Source organism: Marmota monax, unplaced genomic scaffold (genome assembly GCF_021218885.2).
Source record: "Marmota monax isolate L192 unplaced genomic scaffold, Marmota_monax_Labrador192_F-V1.1 WCK01_AAM20220418_F8-fsc00019, whole genome shotgun sequence".
Classification (NCBI taxonomy): Eukaryota; Metazoa; Chordata; class Mammalia; order Rodentia; family Sciuridae; genus Marmota; species Marmota monax.
In genome coordinates this window covers 11,131,230-11,152,238 of record NW_026695242.1, presented here as the reverse complement: position 1 = coordinate 11,152,238, position 21,009 = coordinate 11,131,230, and the positions used below count along the sequence as shown (strand labels likewise).

General features: G+C 33.6%; 1 protein-coding gene and 1 pseudogene across 4 annotated transcripts in view; both read right to left on the bottom strand.

Moving 5' to 3' along the window:
* The window catches only part of Ctnna3 (catenin alpha 3), a 1,743,363-nt gene that overhangs the window by 1,175,791 nt on the left and 546,563 nt on the right, over window positions 1-21,009 (bottom strand). The gene's annotated exons all lie outside the window — the stretch shown is intronic.
* On the bottom strand, window positions 8,746-20,894 carry LOC131424032 (RNA transcription, translation and transport factor protein-like; annotated as a pseudogene).

The following is a 21,009-nucleotide window of genomic DNA, read 5'->3' as shown; positions in this document are numbered from 1 at the left end:
AAATCAGAAAGACCAGTATGGGTTCCTCAGTGGCCCCTGACTAAAGAAAAGATACAAGCAGCCCATGACCTAGTCAAACAACAATTAGCAGAAGGACATATACAACCTTCTGTATCTCCCCATAATACTCCCATTTTTGTCATCAAAAAGAAATCTGGTAAATGGAGATTATTGCAAGATTTAAGAGCCATTAATAATGAGATGGTTATTATGGGACCTGCCCAATCAGGGATTCCTCAATTGTCTGCTTTGCCAAAAACCTGGTATGTTTTAGTTATAGATATTAAAGATTGTTTTTTTTCAATTCCAATTCATCCTGAGGATAGTCCATGTTTTGTATTTACTATCCCTGCACTGAATCATGAAGGTCCTGATCAGAGATATGAATGGAAAGTACTCCCTCAAGGGATGGCTAACAGCCCAACTATGTGTCAAATTTATGTTAACAAAGCAATCCAGCCACTTAGAAATCAAAATCCTGAACTACAAATATTTCACTATATGGATGATGTATTATTAGCACACAAAGATAAAAACACATTGCTAGAATGTTATGCCACACTTACAAACTTATTAAAAATTATAATCTAGAGATAGCAATAGATAAAGTAAAATTAAATTTTCCAATTAATTATTTAGGAGTTCTATTATCCACAACCATGGTCCGTCCACCAAAAATTCAAATACGAGTAGATCAACTCAAATCACTTAATGACATTCAAAAGTTATTAGGAGACATAAATTGGATAAGGCCTTATCTAGGTATACCAACAGGAGAGTTGGGACCTTTATTTGATATCCTAAAAGGTCCATCAGATCCAAATTCACCCCGAATGTTAATGCCTGAAGCAAGAAAGGCATTAAAAATCATTGAAACATATATGGAAAATATGCATTTGGATAGAATTGATATGTTTGCCTTTATTATTTATTGTACTACCAACAAAAAAATATTCCTACAGGAGTATTTTGGCAAAAGGTCCATTATTATGGATACATTTATCTTATTCTCCTAACACTATTCTTACCAGGAATCCTGAGGCTGTAGGACAATTAATACTCAAAGGAATAAAAGCAGCAAAGGGAGTGTTTGGAATTTCTCCCAATAAAATTATTACTCCATATACTATGAATCAAATTGATGAGTTAGCTAATGAGTTAAATACTTGGGCAATAATCATGTGCACATCTAATGTTTCATTTGATAACCACTTACCATCTAATCCTTTATTGTCTTTTTGGTCATTACATCCTGTAATTTTTCCAAAAATGGCAAGAAAAACACCTATCATGAATGCTCCAAATATATTCACTGATGGGTCAAATAATGGTACAGCAGCAATAGTTACACCTTATCAAACTTTTACTTTTTTAGTACCTAAACAATCAGCTCAAAAGGTAGAGCTTAATGCAGTATTACAAGCTTTTGTGATGTTTAAAGATTCTGTATTTAATTTATTTTCTGATAGTCAGTATATAGTTAATGCTATAGTGTCCCTTGAAGATGCTGGTAGGATTTCCCCTTCCTCTACTGTTTTCTCTTTGCTTTCCACTATACAAAGTCTAATCTGGGACAGAAAAGATCCATTCTTTATAGGACATATCAGGGCACATACAGGATTGCCTGGAGCCCTTAGTTTGGGCAATGATTTAGCAGATAAAACTACACATGACATACATATTTTCTCTACACTAGAAGAAGCTACAAATTTTCATAAAAAGTTCCATGTCAATGCTAATACTTTACAAAAGTATTTTAAAATAACTAAGGAACAAGCTAGACAAATAATAAAACAATGTCAAAATTGTGTGACCTTTTTACCACAAGTTAATCTTGGAGTCAATCCTATAGGATTGATACCTATCCATATTTGGCAGATGGAAATCACACACTTGCCAGAATTCGGAAAATTAAAATCTTATTTGCATGTTACAGTTGATAGTTCTTCTGGATTTTTGATGGGCTCCCTTCATGCCGGAGAAAAAACTAAAGATGTTATAGCTCATTGCTTACAAAATTTTGCCACTGTAGGCGTTCCAAAACAGTTAAAAACAGACAATGCCCCTGGTTATACTTCTACCTCTTTTAAACAATTTTGCTCAACATTTGGCATTACTCATATAGCAGGAATCCCATACAATCCACAGGGACAAGGCATAGTTGAAAGAGCTCATCAAACTATTAAAATGTACTTATTAAAGCAAAAAGAAGGAATTGGGAAGGGGTATATATTCCCCAAAGATAAACTTAAAATAACCCTTTTTACTCTAAACTTTTTAAAGTTGGATTCATCAGGGCTTAGTGCTGCAGAAAGGCATATGTGTCCAAATAATGTACATAAGCCCAAGGTACTTTGGAAGGATATTCTAACAGGACAATGGAAAGGTCCTGACCCAGTAATTGTCTGGAGTCGGGGGTCTGTTTGTGTGTTTCCACAGGGAGAACAACAGCCGATTTGGATTCCAGAGAGATTAACTAAGGTCCTGACCCAGTGATTGTCTGGAGTTGAGGGTCTGTTTATGTGTTTCCACAGGGATAACAGCAGCCGATTTGGATTCCAGAAAGATTAACTAAAGCGATTTCTACAGACTAAAAAGAAGATGATTTGGCTCAAATCCATAACAACTGATATCCACAACTCCAGTTTGGCTATTCTTACATCTGCGACAGAACCAGGATGCTTTTTTCAATATCTATTTTATTATTACCCTTTCCCACATCATGAATTTCCATTTTGTTTTTTGAGCTCATACAGACCTAGGTTAATGTTTTGCTGATCAGTTCTATTTTTTGACTATAGAGTTTTTAAACATTGCAATGGAGATTTCACCTGTAAAAAGTTATAAGGCCTTTACTATTATGTGTTGTGTGCACACTTGTGTTTTATATTGTATGTTTATATGTACGTATGTCCATATATCATATATGATGAGCGGTCATGAAAAATGGATCCAAATATTTTTTTTTTAATTCACGTGATTTAAATCGTTTAATTTAAATTGGGTAAACAGCTGTTGAGGATTGTTTTAATATGTGAACAAAAAAGGAGGTTAACAGATCTGTTTGTTTATTTTCACCTTTCCTTTTCATTATATTTAATAATTCTGTTCAAGATAAGGTACATTGTTAAGAAAATTGTTTTCTTTTAGTGCCTTCTGGAATGTTATATATTTTTTTCTTTATCCATTATTGCCAGACTTCCTGTCTTCATCCCAGTGCCAGTGAAGACAATGTAAATTGTTAAGAAAATTGTTTTCTTTTAGTGCCTTCTGGAATGTTACATAATTTTTTCTTTAGCCATTATTGCCAGAATTCCTATCTTCATCCCAGTGCCAGTGAAGACAAAGATAAAACCAATCTATAGCTTCTGCAATAGCCATCACTGAACTGCTTGTAGAACTTGCCTGGACTATGTATCACTTGTATGCATTGTGAACTCACTTGTATGCATTGTGAACTATCTGTTGGTACAGCAACTTGTGGTAGTGTTAGGGTATTTTTGCTGATGGTGTCATCAGTGGTACAATTTTTCCAAAAGGACCCGTCAATTGGCTTGGTGTATCTTCCTCCCTTCTGCTTGTCATGGTCGTTCAGCTAAAATTGGGGGGGCCAACAGAGGTGAGGCAACGAACCTCATCCCCCCGCTGGTACAAAGACCTATCCACAGGTGTGGCTGTATACTGGACCGGTAGTCAGTGACGGGTAAGATCCAATTGCAATGGTACCAACCTAAGACAGGAGGCTGACGCCTTGAGGTCAGCTCATCCGATAACGGGTAAGGACCATATGAACTATTGGACAACCTAAGGCAGGCACGGTCCCTAAGCCACATGCTTGTTGTTTCAACAGAGAGGGGGAGATGTTGAGAGCCACAGCCGAAGGGGCCCTAGCAAACTTCCAGCTGCCAGCAAACTTCCAGCTGCCAGTTGATGATTGGCTCACAGGGGCCCCAGCAAACTTCTAGCTGCCAACTGATTGGCTCCTCTGCGATGATGCTCATTGGGCTGTTTCCCCGCCCTTTCAGACCACGGAGCTGCTCATTGGGGGACTTTTTTTGGCTCTTCCCACATGACCCAGCCAATCAGCCTCAAGAGCAGGAGGAGTGGGGGAGGTTGAGAGGCTTGTGGGAAGCCAGTGGTGGCAGTTGGGCTCTGAAGGTTTTTCCTGAGGAGCTGTTTTGTTTGGCATGTGTGGTTCTAAAAATAAAGTTTGTTTCTTTTGACAAGTGGCTCCTGAATTGTGCCCAGCCAGACTGCGGCACAATACTGTATTATTGTAGTTACTGACCTTGTAAGGAATAAATATGTGGAAAGACAGAAGCTCTGGGTACACACTCCTTGATAGACACTAGAGTGAATAGTGAATAAAGACAACCTGACAGGGCATTCAAGTGAGTCAAACCATAAAGAGTGATGGCAGATTACCAAGTGCATAATAAGACAATGCATCCAAAGAGATTCTTAACCCCCAAATATCTTCTCTACAGATTATGGAACCTGAAATTCATAATATTAGATTGATTCCCCTGAGATATTGCCTTCAAAATCATGCAGCTCTTTCTTTCTTCCTTTCTTTCTTTCTTTCTTTCTTTCTTTCTTTCTTTCTTTCTTTCTTTCTTTCCTTTCTTTCTTTCTTTCTTTCTTTCATAACAAATATCTGAGAAAAACAATTCTAAGGGAGAAACATATATTTTGGCTCTCCCTGTTTCAGAGGCTTCAGTCTGTAGTCAGACACTTCCATTGCTTTGGGCCTGAGGTGAGGCAGAACATAATGGAGGCAAGGGAATGACAAAGTAAAGGTACTCAGCTCATGATAGCTGGGAAGCAGAGAAGGGGCCAGGGACAGGATGTAATCCTCAAGTGCATACCTCCAGTAATTTGCTTCCTTCAATTATGCTCCACAAACCTACAGTTTCCACATTTTCCCAGTAGTTCATTCTAATTATTAATCTATCAAATGGAATAATTCACCAATGAGGTTAAAGTTTTCATGATCCAATCACTTCCCAAAAGCTTAACCTCTGGACATTAGTACATTGGAGGACAAGCCTTCAACACATAAGCTTTGGGAGACATTCCAAAACTAAACAATAATAAAAACAAACAATATTAATTTCAAGTATCATATTTGAAACAGAAAATGCATTATACAGTAGTTTACAATTGCTAATGGTGCCCAGAAATGCTGACCAGAGTATAAGTTTTAGTGAAGCAGAAAGATCTATAACAGTCACAACAACACAAGTACTAATGTCAATTGACCATTAACCCCAATGGCTACAAACTAATAGAAAGTAGTATAGGCTGAAGTGAACAAGAGACTTCTTGTCCCAACTCAAAGAAATATGTACCACTGGGCTACAGATTACTCTTGCCAAATAAATACATAGGTCTGCATCTTCTAGGTTTTTAAAGAAAGTCAAAATCAGAAATTTTATAGACAATTTCTAATTTTCAATTATTTAGCAACTAATTCAAATTTTTTTGTGTATAGTACCATGTGGGCCAACATGGTTTTGGGAAAATAAAAATAGCCCAAGATCAGATATTGATAATTTCCTATCTAGAACATGAAGAAGGGAGGTTTAAGTGAGATGGGGTAAGTTTTATACTGTTAATTAAGAGATTACATAAGGGCACTAGATAGAACCTTAGGAAAGAGTTCTAACACAGAGTTTATATATGGAAAACTAAATGCAGTATGCTACCTACCATGGACAGTATATAAGCTTTTTAGAAAGCACATACTGTATGAATAAAGAACGTCTTTTAAATTTTTTAACTTTATTTTTATTCTTCCTGTACACGAACAGATTTGAGGCAATGTAACAAATTTTCAGTGGGATAAAATTAAAAATAAATTATGAAATAAAAATGAAGAAGAAATCATTTTAGTTAAAAGGAAATAAAGCACAACAAATGCATGCTGAGTATAGTCAAAAGAATAAAATTTTGTTAGCTGCTAATTTATAAAATTGATTATGATGCACATGGGGGGGTGTTTGTTATTTTGGAGAGTACATTGTTTTGCTTTTTTATTTTTATTTTTTAAGAGAAAGAGAGAGAGAGAATTTTAATTTAAAAAAATTTTTTTTTTTTTTTAGTTATCAGCAGACACAACATCTTTGTATGTGGTGCTGAGGATCGAACCTAGGCCGCACGCATGCCAGGCGAGTGTGCTACCACTTGAACCACATCCCCAGCCCTGTTTTGCTTTTTTAAATGCAATTTGGTCTTTGGTTTGGATGAATATATCATACTCATAACTAATAAATGCTACATATCAAAATAAAGAAGCATTATTACATATTTTGACTGCTCAGATTCTATGTTTTCACAATAAAAAGTGTTATTTTCAAAGGATGTCTTTGAGGCCCAGAGTAAAGGACAGAAAAGATAGATCTCTTTATACTTCGGATTTTAACACTTCCTTGGCTGACAGGGAAAGATTTTTCAATACAAAGAAAAGGCATTATGAGTACAGGAGCATCAGTCTGATGGGGCCATACAAGGGATATATTACCAGCAATATTCCAACCTAATTTGTCAGAATTATATAGCTCTTTTTTAAAAGCCACATTAATAAAAAGTAAGCACTTCCACCAAGATACATTGATATTGTTTGTTGTTATTCTAAACAAGAGGAAAAAAATAGGGATGATGCAGTATTAGCAGTGGTAGGCATTAGTGTATTCCAGTTTAATTTCAACCCCAAATCCAGACCATTAAATACAATTTGGAAAGGCTCAGCTCTCAGAGTGCCAGAGGATGTGCAACCCATATGTAATGAAGAAGCACTCCTGTAAATCGGTGGATGAGCATTATGCATTCTGATGAACTAAGCATAGAGGCTGAAATTATAACTAATGAAAAAAGCTCTGCCTCCTTACCTGGCATCTCATAACAAAATTGGTAAGCTATCATCTCAAGGGCCCAGTCTCCAAATTTAATTTGTTTAACAAATATTTATTAAGTGTACACTTTGTTAGGTGTTAGTTATAGGAAAAATTATTCCAGTGACTCCCCAGTTAATTCAGTAGTCTCTATCTATGTGGATAGCTTCAAAAATAGCAGTAAATTCAACATGTAATTACAATAACAGTTCCAGTTTTAAAATAGCATCATTTAATGTTATTTTTCAGCTAATAAAGAACGTATCTGAAATCATAAATAATAAAAAATGCTACCAGACATTTGAACACCTTTTATTTTACCCTTGTCCACAACTAAACTTCACACAATGAAAATCCACCTCAAAATAACAACCTTTGAGTATGGCAAAATGCTGAACTATAACAGAAAAAAAATTGCACAGTATAGTTCACTTAGTGAGAAACATATCACATATACTTCATAATGGTACTCAACAGTTAGGGAAAAGAAATATTGTGTGATTTATAAAGATTAATCAGATAATTTAACTCATTAAAAAAGGTGTCTTCTTTTCTCCCCTAGTTTTAGAGTATATAGTTTCCAATGTTATAAATTCTTCTCTTAAGGGAAATAAACACAATTCAGAGGGCAAGGAGAGAAAATAAAACCTAATATCTGCTGTTAATTACTTACACACAAACACACAAAAACATATATATAAATATACATACATTACATATAAATATGTATATTAAGTGTAAAATATGCATAATATGTAATATAAATATGTAATAGAAATATTTATATAATATATAATACATTAATTATATATAAAATGTACTAAAATTTTAGGCATTGTATATAAAAAATTATTTATTCTATATGATATATTAATTATGTGTTACATATATTAATCATATAAAATATATGTAAATGTATAAAAATAATTTTATATAAAATATATTACATACATAAATTATATGTAAAATACATAGTATAATATTTTAATATATTATATACTTATACATACAAATGTGTATGTGTGTGTGTGTGTCCATTGTTTGGAACCAGATCTTTAAAAACCTGAGAAAGCACATATTGCCTCCATTTCTATAAAGAATGGATTTTTTAATTTATTCTTTTTATTTACACATGACAGTAAAATATATTTTGACATATCCTACATACATGGAGCATAACTTCCCATTCTTGTGGTTGTACATGATATCGAGTTACACTGGTCGTGTTTTCATATATGAACACAGGAAAATTACGTCTGATTCATTCTATTGTCTCTCCCATTGCCATCTACTCTCACTTCCTCCCTACCCCGTCCAATCTATATAACCTCTAATCCTCCTTCCCTGCAGCCTATTGTGAGTCAGTATCCACATATCAAAGAGATCATTCAGCCTTTAGTTTTTTGGGATTGGCTTATTTCGCTTAGCATGATGGCCTCCAATTCCATCCATGTGCTGGCAAATGCCACAATTTCATTCGGCTTTATGGTTGAGTAATATTCCATTATGCATATGTATCACATTTTCTTTATCCATTTATCTATCCATTCACCTATGTTGGTTTCATAGCTTAACTAAGGTGAATTGATCTTTTATGAACATTGATGGGACCACATCACTATAGCATGCTGATTTTAAGTCTTTTGGGTAAATGCTGATGAGTGGGATAACTGGATCAAATGGTGATTCCTTTCCAAGTTTTCTGTGGAATCTCCATACTGCTTTCCAGAGTGCTTGCACCAATTTGCAGTCCCACCAGCAATGTAGGAGTGTGTCTTTTTGCCAACATTTATTGTTACTTGTATTCTTGATAATTGCAATTTTGATTGGAGTGAAAAGAAATTTCAGTGTAGTTTTAATTTGCATTTCTCTAATTGCTATGGATGTTGAACATTTTTTTCATATATTTGTTGATCATTCTTATTTATTTTCTGTGAAGTGTCTGTTCAATTCCTTTGCACATTTATTAATTGGGCTATTTGTGGTTTTTTGTTTTTGTTTTTGTTTTTGGTGTTAAGTTTTTTGAGACCTTCATATATCCTGGAGATTAATGCTCCATCTGAGATGCAGGTGGCAAAGATTTTCTCTCATTCTGTAAGCTCTTTCTTCAGGTACTTGATTGTTTCCTTTTCTGTGAGGAAGCTTTTTAGTTTGATTTCATCCCATTTATTGATTCTTGATTTTACTGCTTGTGCTTTAGGAGTCTTGTTGAGGACTTTGGTTCCTAGGCTGACATGATGGAGAATTGGGCCTACTTTTTCTTCTGTTAGGCACAGGGTCTCTGTTCTAAAGCCTAGGTCCTTGATCCTCTTTGAGTTGAGTTTTGTGCAGGGTGAGAGAGAGGTTTAATTTCATTTTGGTGCATATGAATTTCCAGTTTTCCCAGTACCATTTGTTGAAGAGCCTATCTTTTCTCCAATGTATGTTTATGGTGACTTTCTCTAGTATGAGATAACTATATTTATGTGGGTTTATCTTTGTGTCTTCTATTCTGTACCAGTGGTCTTCATGTCTGTTTTGGTGCCAATAACATGCTCTTGTTACTATAGCTTTGCAGTATAATTTAAGGTCTAGTATTGTGATGCCTCCTATTTGACTTTTGTTGATGAGGATTGCTTTGGCTATTCTGGGACACTATTTTTTCTGAATGAATTTTATGACTGCTTTTTCTATTTCTATGAAGAATATCATTGTAACCTTAATAGAAACTGCATTAAATCTGTATAACACTTTTGATAGTGTGGCCCTTTTGACAATATTAATTCTATCAAAGAACATGGGAGATATTTCCATCTTGTAAGGTCTTCTTGAATTTCTTTCTTTAGTGTCCTGTAGTTTTCATAGTTCTGTAGTTTTCAATAAAATAAAAAAATATTTTATTTTATTTGATGTAACATTGAATGGGATAGTTTTCCTAATTTCCCTTTCACTTGAGTCATCATTGGTGTGTAAGACCACAATCGATTTATGGGTGTTAATCTTATATCCTGCTATTTTGCTGAATTCATTTAAGAGTTCTGAAAATTTTCTATTGTAGTTTTTTGGGTCTTCTGAATATAGAATCATGTCATCAGCAAATAGGAATAGTTTGAGTTCTTCTTTTCCTATTTGTATCCCTTTAATTTCTTTCTCATGTCTCATTGCTCTGGATAGAATAAAAGTGGTGAAGAGGGCATCCCTGTCTTGTTCCAGTTTTTAGAGGAAATGCTTTCAATTTTTCTCCATTCAGAATGATGTTGGCCTTGGGTTTAGCATATATACCTTTTACAATGTTGAGGTGTATTACTATTATTCCTAGTTTTTCTAGTGTTTTGAATATGAACAGATGTTGTATTTTGTAAAATGTTTCTTCTGCTTCCATTAAGATAATCATGTGACTCTTTAAGTCTATTTTTGTGGTGAAGTACATTTATAGATTTCCATGTATTGAAAAGAACTTGCATCCCTGAGATGAACCCCACTTGATTCTGAGGCACTATCTTTTTAATATGTTTTTGTATGTGATTTGCTAGTATTTTATTAAGAATTTTTACATCGATGTTCTTCAGGGATATTAGTCTGAAATATTCTTTCCTTGATGTGTCTTTGTCTTGTTTTGGCATCAGGCTCATACTAGCTTCACAGAATGAGTTTGTAAGGGTTGCCTCTTTTTCTATTTCATGAAATAATTTGATCAATATTGGAGTTAATTCTTTTTTGAAGGTCTTATAGAACTTGGCTGAGATTCCATCTGGTCCTTGGCTTTCCTTAATTGGTAGGCTTTTGATGGTATCTTTTATTTCATTGCTTGAAATTGATCTGTTTAAATTTTCTATGTCTTCCCGATTCTATTTAAGTCATATGTCCCTAGAACTTTGTTGATATCGTCAAGATTTTCTATTTTATTAGAGTATAAATTTTCAAAATAGGTTCGGATTATCGTCTGTATTTCAGTAATAGTAGTTCCATTTCCATCACAAATTACTTTGAGTAATTTGAGTTTTCTCTTTCTCTTTGTTCACTTGTCTAAGGATTTATCAATTTTATTGATTTTTTTCACAGATTTTTGTTTTGTCAATTTTTGTTTTGTCAACTTTTTGGATTATTTTTGTTTAAGTTTCATTGATTGCAGCTCTGATTTCAATTGTTTCATGTCTTCTAACTGCTTTTGGTGTTGATTTGTTCTTTTTGGGGGGCTTTGAGATATAATTTTAGGTTATTAATTTGTTGGCTTTCTATTCTTTTAATGAATGAGCTCAATGCAATGAACTTTCCTCTTAACATAGCCTTCATAGTGTCTCAGAGATTTTGCTATGCTGTATCACTATTCTCATTAACCTGTAAGTATTTTTTATTATTTCATCCTTGATTCTTCTGGTATTCCTTCATCATTCAATAGCATATCATTTAGTCTCCAGGTGTTAGGGTAGCTTTTATTTTTTATATTATCATTGATTTCTACTTTCATTCCATTATGATCTGATAGGATGCAAGGTATTATCTCTATTTTTTTTTTGTATTTGTTAAGAGTTGCTTTATGGCCTGAGATATGGTCTATTTTAGAGAAAGATCCATGTACCACTGAAAAGAAAGTATATTCACTCGTTGATGAATAAAGTATTCTATACATGTCTGTTAAGTCTAAATTACTAATTGTATTTTTTAGTTCTATAGCTTCTTTATTTAATTTTTGTTTAGAGGATCTATCTAGTGGTAAAAGAGGTGTTTTAAAGTCACCCAATATTATTGTGTTGTGGTCTATTTGCTTCTTGAAATTGAGAAGGGCTTATTTGATATATGCAGATGGTCCATTGTTTGGGACATAAATATTTATGATTGTTATGTCTTGTTGATGTATAATTTCCTTAAGCAGTACAAAATGTCCTTTTTTGTCCCTTCTGATTAACTTTGGCTTAATGTCTACTTTATTTGATATGAGGATGGAAACCCCAGCTTGTTTATAAGATATGATATGTTTTGTTTTTCCCATCCTTTCACCTTCAGTCTGTGGATGTCTTTGCCTATGAGGTGAGTCTCTTGGAGAAACCATATTGTTGGGTCCTGTCTTTTTCTTTCCCCCACTTTCTCAAGCTTAATTTAGAGGGAAAAAAACAATGGTGGTAAATCTCTAGAACATAGTCAATTTCTCTTGAAAATGTGACATTTGATTTCCAAACACATGCTGGAAGTGTACATGGTTCCCAATTATACTAAGTAGGTAAGAAGCTAAAATCCTTCATCTTCCAACTTTCCCTAATCTATGCTCTGTCTTTGGATCAACAATAATTGCCTGAACAGCTACTATGGCTTCATCAATTTTTTTTTCTGTAGCTCTTTGAGTTCTTCTATATGCAGCAATCACAGAATCTTGGCAGCTTCATTAAGAACTTCATCTTCTGTGTCAAAGCCAAGAATATATTTGTCTAAAGCAATAGGCAAGCCCTCTTTTGTTTGATTTGCTTTAGCAACTGCATCATGTGTTAGGCGTCCTTGAACCCAAATGCTAATTGCCTCAAGCATTACCAGGCAATTATCACCATACTGAATCTGAAGGTTAGCCAAAGCCATCACACCAGCTTGAAGTCAGGATTATTTACTTCCAAACTGACCCATGCCTCTGCATTTTTAGTTGCATTGTCAATATTTTTTGCATTATCAGGTACCAAGTCCTTGTATTTTTCAGCATCATCTCCATACTCAAGTCTAATAGCAAAGCCAATAAGCCAACCAATTGCTTCTTGTCAATCCTGAATCTTGAAGGAACAGTTAACATCTCTGAGATATTTTTCAAAGTACTCAGGATAGTCACTGCTGTGGATGTTTCTTATATTACCTGTCTTTAATCTTGTAGTGTAGTAATCATCTGATATTCAAGCCAAACAATAAAGTTTCTAAATTCTGTTTCATCTTTACAGTTGAAGCTAGAAGGATTGTAGTAGTTGAGAGCCATTAGTTTGCATCAGAACATGGTCCCCACTTCTTGCTCTTGTCCCCAGGGCCTTGCCAGGAGAGGAGAAGCAAAGTGGAACAGGCAGCTCAGGAACCTGCAATGTTCTGGCAATAGGGCAGGCTGGCACCTGGATCTTGTTTTTTAGTCCAAAATTCAAGTCTATGTCTTTAGTTTGATTAATTTAGGCCATTTACATTCAGTGCTATTATTGAGATATGATTTTTATTCCATATCATTTTGATTTATTTCTTGTTTTTAATTTGAATTAGTTTGTCAACTGATTCACTGTTCTTTTATTATAGTTTCTCCTTTGCTGGTTTTCACTTTTATTTTTCATTTCTTCTTCATGAAATATCTTATTGGGTATGGTTTATAGTACAGGCTTTCTAGTGAATTCTTTTAACTTTTCTTTATCATGGAAGGTTTTATTTCATCATCAATTCTGAAGCTTAATTTTGCTGGGTATAGTATTCTTGGCTGGCATCCATTTTCTTTCACAGCTTGGCATATATTATTCTAAGACCTCTAAGCTTTGAGGGCCTGGATTGAAAGATCAGCTGAGATCCAAATTGGTTTCCCTCTAAATGTTACCTGTTGTTTTTCTCTGGTAGCCTTTAAAAGTCTATCTAAAACATGGATTCTCAAATGTGGACTTCAGATCAACAGCCCATGAAAATTTAGAAATCTAAGTAATTAAGCCCTAATCTAGGTATACTGCATCAGAATCTCTAAGGGTGAGTCCCAGAAAACTTTTTCTTCAGAGAGAAGACTTTAATGTGTGAAGAAAGTTGAAAATCACTGCTACAAAAATAAGAAATGGCTCTATAAAATATTCAGATTTCTGGTGATACATTTTAAACAGTAAACTTCAATTATTAATTAGTTACAGTTCCATAATTGATACAATGTTTCAAATTTGAAAAATATTAAGGGCTACCCATCTCATAGCTATTATACTTTGGCACACATACATCTGTGATGTGTGTTTGTAGTCTGTAAATGTATGTGGCATATTTTATGTAAACACTACTCCCAATAAAAAAGTCCATATAATGAAAAATTATTTAAAAATTCATTTATACATTATATTTCTCAAATGGAAAATAACAAATTCCTAATCACTTGCCATGACTACATAACTTATCATCAGAACAAGTTCATAGTAAACTGTGGCTTTGTCAGAAAGGTCTGGGGTCTCCTGAAAAACAATCTATTCAATGTTCCAGGTTTTACAGTAAAGACTGTCAAAATGACAGAATGTATTAACATGTTTTCACCAGTATATTAAACTATAATAAATCCATCATTCCCAGATCAAGATAATTCATTTGTAAACCATTCAAAATTTACTTACAACAAACTAATCATGGATCATATTAAATACAAAGTGGTATTTTCTTTACATGATTCCACAAGTAAGATAAATTGATTTGACAATAGGCTTCAAAATACTGTTATTATGATGCATGCTAACCCACAAAACAAAGATTATCATCAATAATCTTGGCATTAGTAGCTAAATATCTACAAGGTCTGAGTAGTCTGAATAGACCTTTTATACAGGAGACTTGAGCAAATCATTTATCAAGTTAAGCTGGTGAATCTCTAATCAATGACCAGAGCTCCACTGGAATGGCAGTGACTCATAGGACACAAGTTAAGTTATGAGAAACAGAAGAAAACATTGATTGTTACTTTTGTCTGTGTGTTTCACCAAATAAAACAGAAATTAATATAACTAATTTTATTTTATACATATTTAACATATTTTTCACTAGGTATTATGTAATATGTAAGGAAATTGTAACAACATCTTAAAGTCCTATGACACTAATAGGGCATTTTCCTAACGACAACAAATAAAATTAAAATACTGATTTCATCTACCTAAGAGTGACTGTCAATTGTTTAAAAAATATTTGTTAAAATTTAGAATGAGCTCCCCAATATCTTATGATCTTTTTTAATGAGTCACTATCAATTGATGTTCTTTGCAAATATTTTTAATGCCCCTATAGTACGCTATGGAATAAATTTACAATTCCTCAAACTTACATCTACAAATGTTAAATATTAATTGCTTTATTGTAAAACTTTTCTCCAGATTATGACAGTAATCCCACTTCTAATAGATTTAAGGAAATAATGCCTAAATATAATAGAATAGAATCTAGAGTGAAGTTGTATCATAAACACATGTAGCTTACACAACTTTAATTATATATGCTGAAAAGAAAGCAATATAACCAAAGATTCTGTCCGCCAATATCTATGAACTGAATAGAGTGTGAAATGGGGACTATTAATCCACAATGCCCTTATGTCCCAGCATATGAGCAACTAGCCTTGTTATGGTGAGTATGGTATTTAAAGATGTATATTTCTTATGCTGAACTAGAGAAACTGGATGACTTGCTGAGACATGGTATATTGATCCCCATACTCCTTCTTTAGGAGTAATTTTAACTATACTTGGTTTTCCCCTTTCTGTTAATTCAGAGACCTAACCTCTGAATACAATACCCCTTTTCTATAAATTCATCACATCAAGCAATTGCCTTTCACTACTTTAAAAGAAAACTGTCTTTCAGAGTGAAGACTATTTCAAAAATAAAAGAGAGAGAGTAGAAACACTAATTTTATTATGCATATTTCATGAGAGTTTTCATGACAAGTTAAACTAATGAAGAATTTCTGATATGATTATAGAATGCTACTCGGCAACCAAAATAGACAAAATCATTTGTAAAAATATAAGAATTGTAATTATTACCCAGGTTCCATTTCAAAGAAAACCTTCATATCAGCAATTTGTCCAGCATATCCTAACCACAAGATAAATTTATGTTAACTAAACTTTACTCTCAAAGGATAGTTGAGTGAAAAATTGCAAGTCAAACCTCTCTGCCAGATCCATACACACTGGGGTAAATTCATCTCTGTCAAAAATGGTTAACAATTAAACACTTTGACCTTTGATAGATGAATCAATGAGACAGGATTCTAAAAAGCCAGATAATCATGGACAAGTAAATTGGGAAGTCATGCATTGTTGGGGGGGGGGGTTCTGATTTTGCTTTATATTTTTTTCTTCTATTAGGGAGCAAAAGCCTCTTCTACTAGAATTCTCCACTGGATTTGGTACAACTATAGCATACATTTCCTGCCTGATAATTCAAATCAGCAAATACTCAAATATTAATTTATTTCTTTACTTCTCATGAGTTAATGAATAATTATTTTCCTCCTCTATTTTGGTGTGTTTTGTATATTTGTGATTAGATTTTAACTCATTATAAATATATGTTAGATTTACTTTGAGTGATAAATATATGATAAAATCTGCATGTTTAATGCTAATGAAAACAATAATTCAGTACATAAATAACACAAGGGGTTCAAAAGCTAGTGCTTACCTGAGGAGAGAGACCAGATTTGTACCCCACCAATCATATTCACTTATATAAAAAAATGAACATCATTATCCTAGGATTCAATCTCCATCCACATCCTAAAGCAGAAGAATGTAATATCCATTTCTTCTAGGAAAAAAACCATCCCCACAGTCAGGGATGTGGTCTGATCCTCTGCAATGTCAACAAAACAATCAGCGTTCACATAATTCCCAAACATTCAAGTTATAACTGAGACTATAACTAAAAATAACACTGTGTAGAGAGTATTGATAATCCTAACCTGGATCAGCCATTACCAAGCTCAACCCAGTTCTTTTTCAAACTCTTCTCAGAATCTAAGCACATCTTTGCACATTATATCTCTAACATAAACATTTTCTCTAACCTATGACTTAGAGTTATTATTCCAACTCATTGGGGAGCAACTTGAGACTGTGGTCAAAACTATAATTCTATATCTATATATATATAGATATATAGGTATATCAAAAAGAGCTTAGTTTGAGTCATTCACATTGCTACTTTTCTTTATGGCTTCAGCCTAGCAAATGCCATTAATCATTGCTCAAACTCAAAACTTAGGAGTATTCTTTTTACTTCTCCTCTTGCTTACCCCATTTCTAATTAATCTTCAAATCTTCTAAAATCCAATTTAATCTTATAATGGTTTACTTTACTTGACTGGTTACAAGGGTCCCAGATATTTGGTCAAACATTATTCTTGGTGTCTGTGAAAGCATTTTTGGATGAGAATAAACATTTAAATTGGTAGACTAAGTAAAGCAGATGCCTTCTCTAATGTGAATAGACTTTATCCAATCAGTCAATGGCCTGACTAGAAGAAAAAGGCTGACTCTTCCCTGAATAAGAAAGTATTCTTCTTGCCTAATGACCTTGAACTGGAACACTGACCTTTTCCTGCCTCAAATTTAAACTGAAACTCTAGTATTTGGGGGTCCTGAGTTTGCCAGTCTTTGGACTAAAACTATACCACAGACTTTCCTGGTCTCCATACCCTCAGACTCAGACTGAGACTAACTCCATTAGCTTTACTGCATCTCCAGCTCACTAGCTTCCATGATCACATTCATATTTAGACTTATAAATACAACAAGATTTATTTTAAAGGAATTATCCCCTTAAACACATTCTTATTGGTTCTGTTTCTCTGAAGAACCATGACTAATGCAAACTTCCTAAATATTTCTCTACTCAAAGAGCTTTTCAATCACTTTGCAACAGTCAGTGCAGGTAAAAGTCAGCTCTCACTATGGATACTGAAAAAAGCCTTCTAAGTTGTTCCTCAGCAACAACTCTGATGTCATTCTAATCCTACATGTATACTTTGTAGATTTCTTAATAGTGAGGGCCCTGAGATAAAGGCACAAAAGAGAAAGTTAACCAAGGTGCTTCTATTAACCTACAATACAATGATCTTACTAAGGTTTATTTATATCTATAATACATCAATCAGGCTTCTAGGTTTACATACATATCTCATTGTATAGATTATCCTTAAATAACTGGTAGAGAAGGAGACAGGTTTTTAAATTTATGTAGTACTTTCCTTTCAAAATATAGTAAGTATGCTCATAAGTGCTTAATATTTATGTAGAATGAGAAAAGGTGATGATTCAGAAAAGACATAATTTTCCTAACATAAAACCCTTTATAAAAAGCCCCATTCTATTCTTACTTCTAAAAGTTATTCATTTCATTGATACTTACTCCAATTGTAAAATAATAATTCTAAAATGAATGGATCTGATTTTGTTAGAATTACCATAAAAGACTTTTCCTCAGGTTAAAACTCATAGCCTAGCTGCAATTTTCTCCACTACAAGCACTTCTGGGCTGCAGTTTACACAGCAACATTTTACAGTAGCCTTGGCTGGAACAGTTTCCTCTTTTTTCTTTAACAGCTTTCCTCCTTGCCAACATTTTTAAATGACCAAAGACTTAACTTTTCTAATTTCTTCATCAGTATAACTTGGCAAGGGTTGGGTATTAGATCAGTAGAAATCAATATTCTGTATATAAAACTTTCTCCAGAAGATGTCAAACAACAACAACAAAAAATAGATGTCCTGAGACTAAAGTTTTGTTTTGTTTGCTTTTCTTTTTTGTTATTTCTATTTTTTTTTATTTGAGAAAAAAATATTAATGTCTCAATAATTTTTAAAGTAAAGGAAAAAATGAATACAACTGGTCTTTTATTGGTGAAGTAACTACATCTAGAAGGTTTTTTCCCTCCCCTTTCTCTTTCTGACATAGAAAACTGAAGAGATAATACAAGTTAAAACTGGGATGATCATGAAAAAAGTATAAATTAAAAGTGTACATTAATTTAAAATCACATCTGACCACATCAATTATAAAAGTCTGCAAGTATAAGGGAGGAAAAAAAGAAGTGTGAAAATTCGACTGCTCACTCATTTAAAACCCTTTGATAAAAAGCACACTATCTTCTTTAGATGGTCACCCCTGTGAAAGAAGGGAATATGACATTTCATATTAATCTCTACACAACACTTGCCCATGGACTGAGCTTCTGATAGTACTTTAAAATAAAAAATGTTCTTATTTTTCCAATGGAACCATATTCATTAAATAAGAAACTAACAAGATACATTAGCCTTCCTATTGCCTTGGAACAATAACCATTTCATTTCAAATGTTGCCATTTTGCTTGCTAAATTTACTTCTCAACCAATTGAAGTTTAAAAGACTAAAATCTAGAAATGACATTTTAAGTTAAAAAAATCTCAAATCCAATTAATGACTATTTTTCCAGTCATCTACTTTTAAATGACCCCAAACTATGATACTATAGCTTATTAACCACATACACACAAAAAAGTTCTCAATTAAATTAAATACAATTTGCAATTAAACATCAAATGTAAAGTCAAATAGGATTTTCCCACGTTTATCAGAGAAGTTTTGAAATGTATACAAAAATGAGATATGAATCTTTAGTACAGTAGAGATAAGGACCTTTAAAAATGGTTTTATAATAAAAATAACGCTCAGAATTTAGTGTATATTAAATTTTACCACTTTGGTAAGTTCCCATACTTCCTTACCACTCCTATGAAAACATAATCAAAAAGAAGCTACTATACAGAATTTTTCAACATTATAAGAATAGAAAACTTCTAGTGACCCAGAGCCATTCAAACATTTAGCAAGCATTCACTATTCACTATCTATAGCTAACGCAGGATCTGCCTTTCAAAATTAGGCCTGCTAAAGAACCACATTTAAAGGGTGGTTCTTACTTAGTATTGTTTATTCTGAAAAAATGAATATTGACCATAAAACTCAGCCAGGATTCATTAAGCATACTTAATCATTTTTTGATATATAAACTCAAAAAGAGAATTTCTTAAAAGGAACTCCTCTCTGTGCTATGAAACTTGAACTATAGACAGTATACTAATCATTAACTTTAAATAAACATGCATGCATGTTCATGTGCATGCTGTGCGCCCTGGGTGCACATGCACGCACACACACACACACACACAACTATTAAGATAGGTTGATGAGGTTCTGATGTCATCTTCTAGTTCCTCCTTACATTGAATTGTTAAAAAACATTTACCTCTTGACTAATGGTATAGCACTGCTTTTCAAATATGACTGTGCATAAAAACCACCAAACATGTTTCTTAATATTCCAATTCTAGAATACAATTCCTGAGACTGCAGAGCATTCAGTAAATGTGAGCCTTAGATATCTGCATTTCAACAAACCACATGGTTCTTATACCTATGGTTTTCAGGATTTTAGATACTAGAGTCTCTGTTCAGGTTTGAATGTCTTGCATCACCCCATTCTGTTCATTCTTTCTGAATTTTAATATCACATTTTTTTCTCCCCAAATGCTTTTTAAAAAAAAATTGTTGGCTTCACTTTTCAACCTGGTTATGACTTTGGTCTGCCTGTGTGACCTTCCAGCATTCCTACTTATCTGGATGATCCTTGTCTCTCAGCAATAGAATAGTCATGTATTTCACCCTTCATTTTCTCTGGCATTACCCAGAGTATGAGGAAAGAATTTCTTACAGGACACGGGAAAATGCCTCTGGTTTAGAATCCTATGAATGGTGGCAGTAATAGGACACTACCTGAATAAAATACTTTGATATATCTTAGAGGTTTTGTAATTTAGTCACTTCACAACTACCATCACATGAGCCACATTTGGCACAAGGCATACAAACATGAAGATACACAGCACCAACTTTCAAAAAGCATGTAATCTAGAGGAAGCAATTAAGCTGCTCTAAATTATTCAACCTTTATAGAACTATGCCTCTATATAATTCTGCACTCTGAACAAGAAGAGGCATTTTGTTCAGTCTAGAAGGCCTAGCAGGAAAGACTTCCTGGAGAATATAGTATAAGAACTGAGTCCTAAAGGACTAACAAGAATTAAATGCAAGGAAGGAAACTGACTTTTTTTTTTTTTTAATTTTTTTTTATTGTTGGTTGTTCAAAACATTACATAGTTCTTGATATATCATCTTTCACACTTTGCTTCAAGTGGGTTATGAACTCCCATTTTTAGCCCATATACAGATTGCAGAATCACATCAATTACACATCCATTGATTTACATATTGCCATACTAGTGACTGTCATGTTCTTCTACCTTTCCTATCCTCTACTATCCCCCCTCCCCTCCCCTCCCCACCCCTCTTCTCTCTCTACCCCCTCTATTGACCTTCATTTCTCCCCGTTGTATTATTTTTCCCTTTCCCC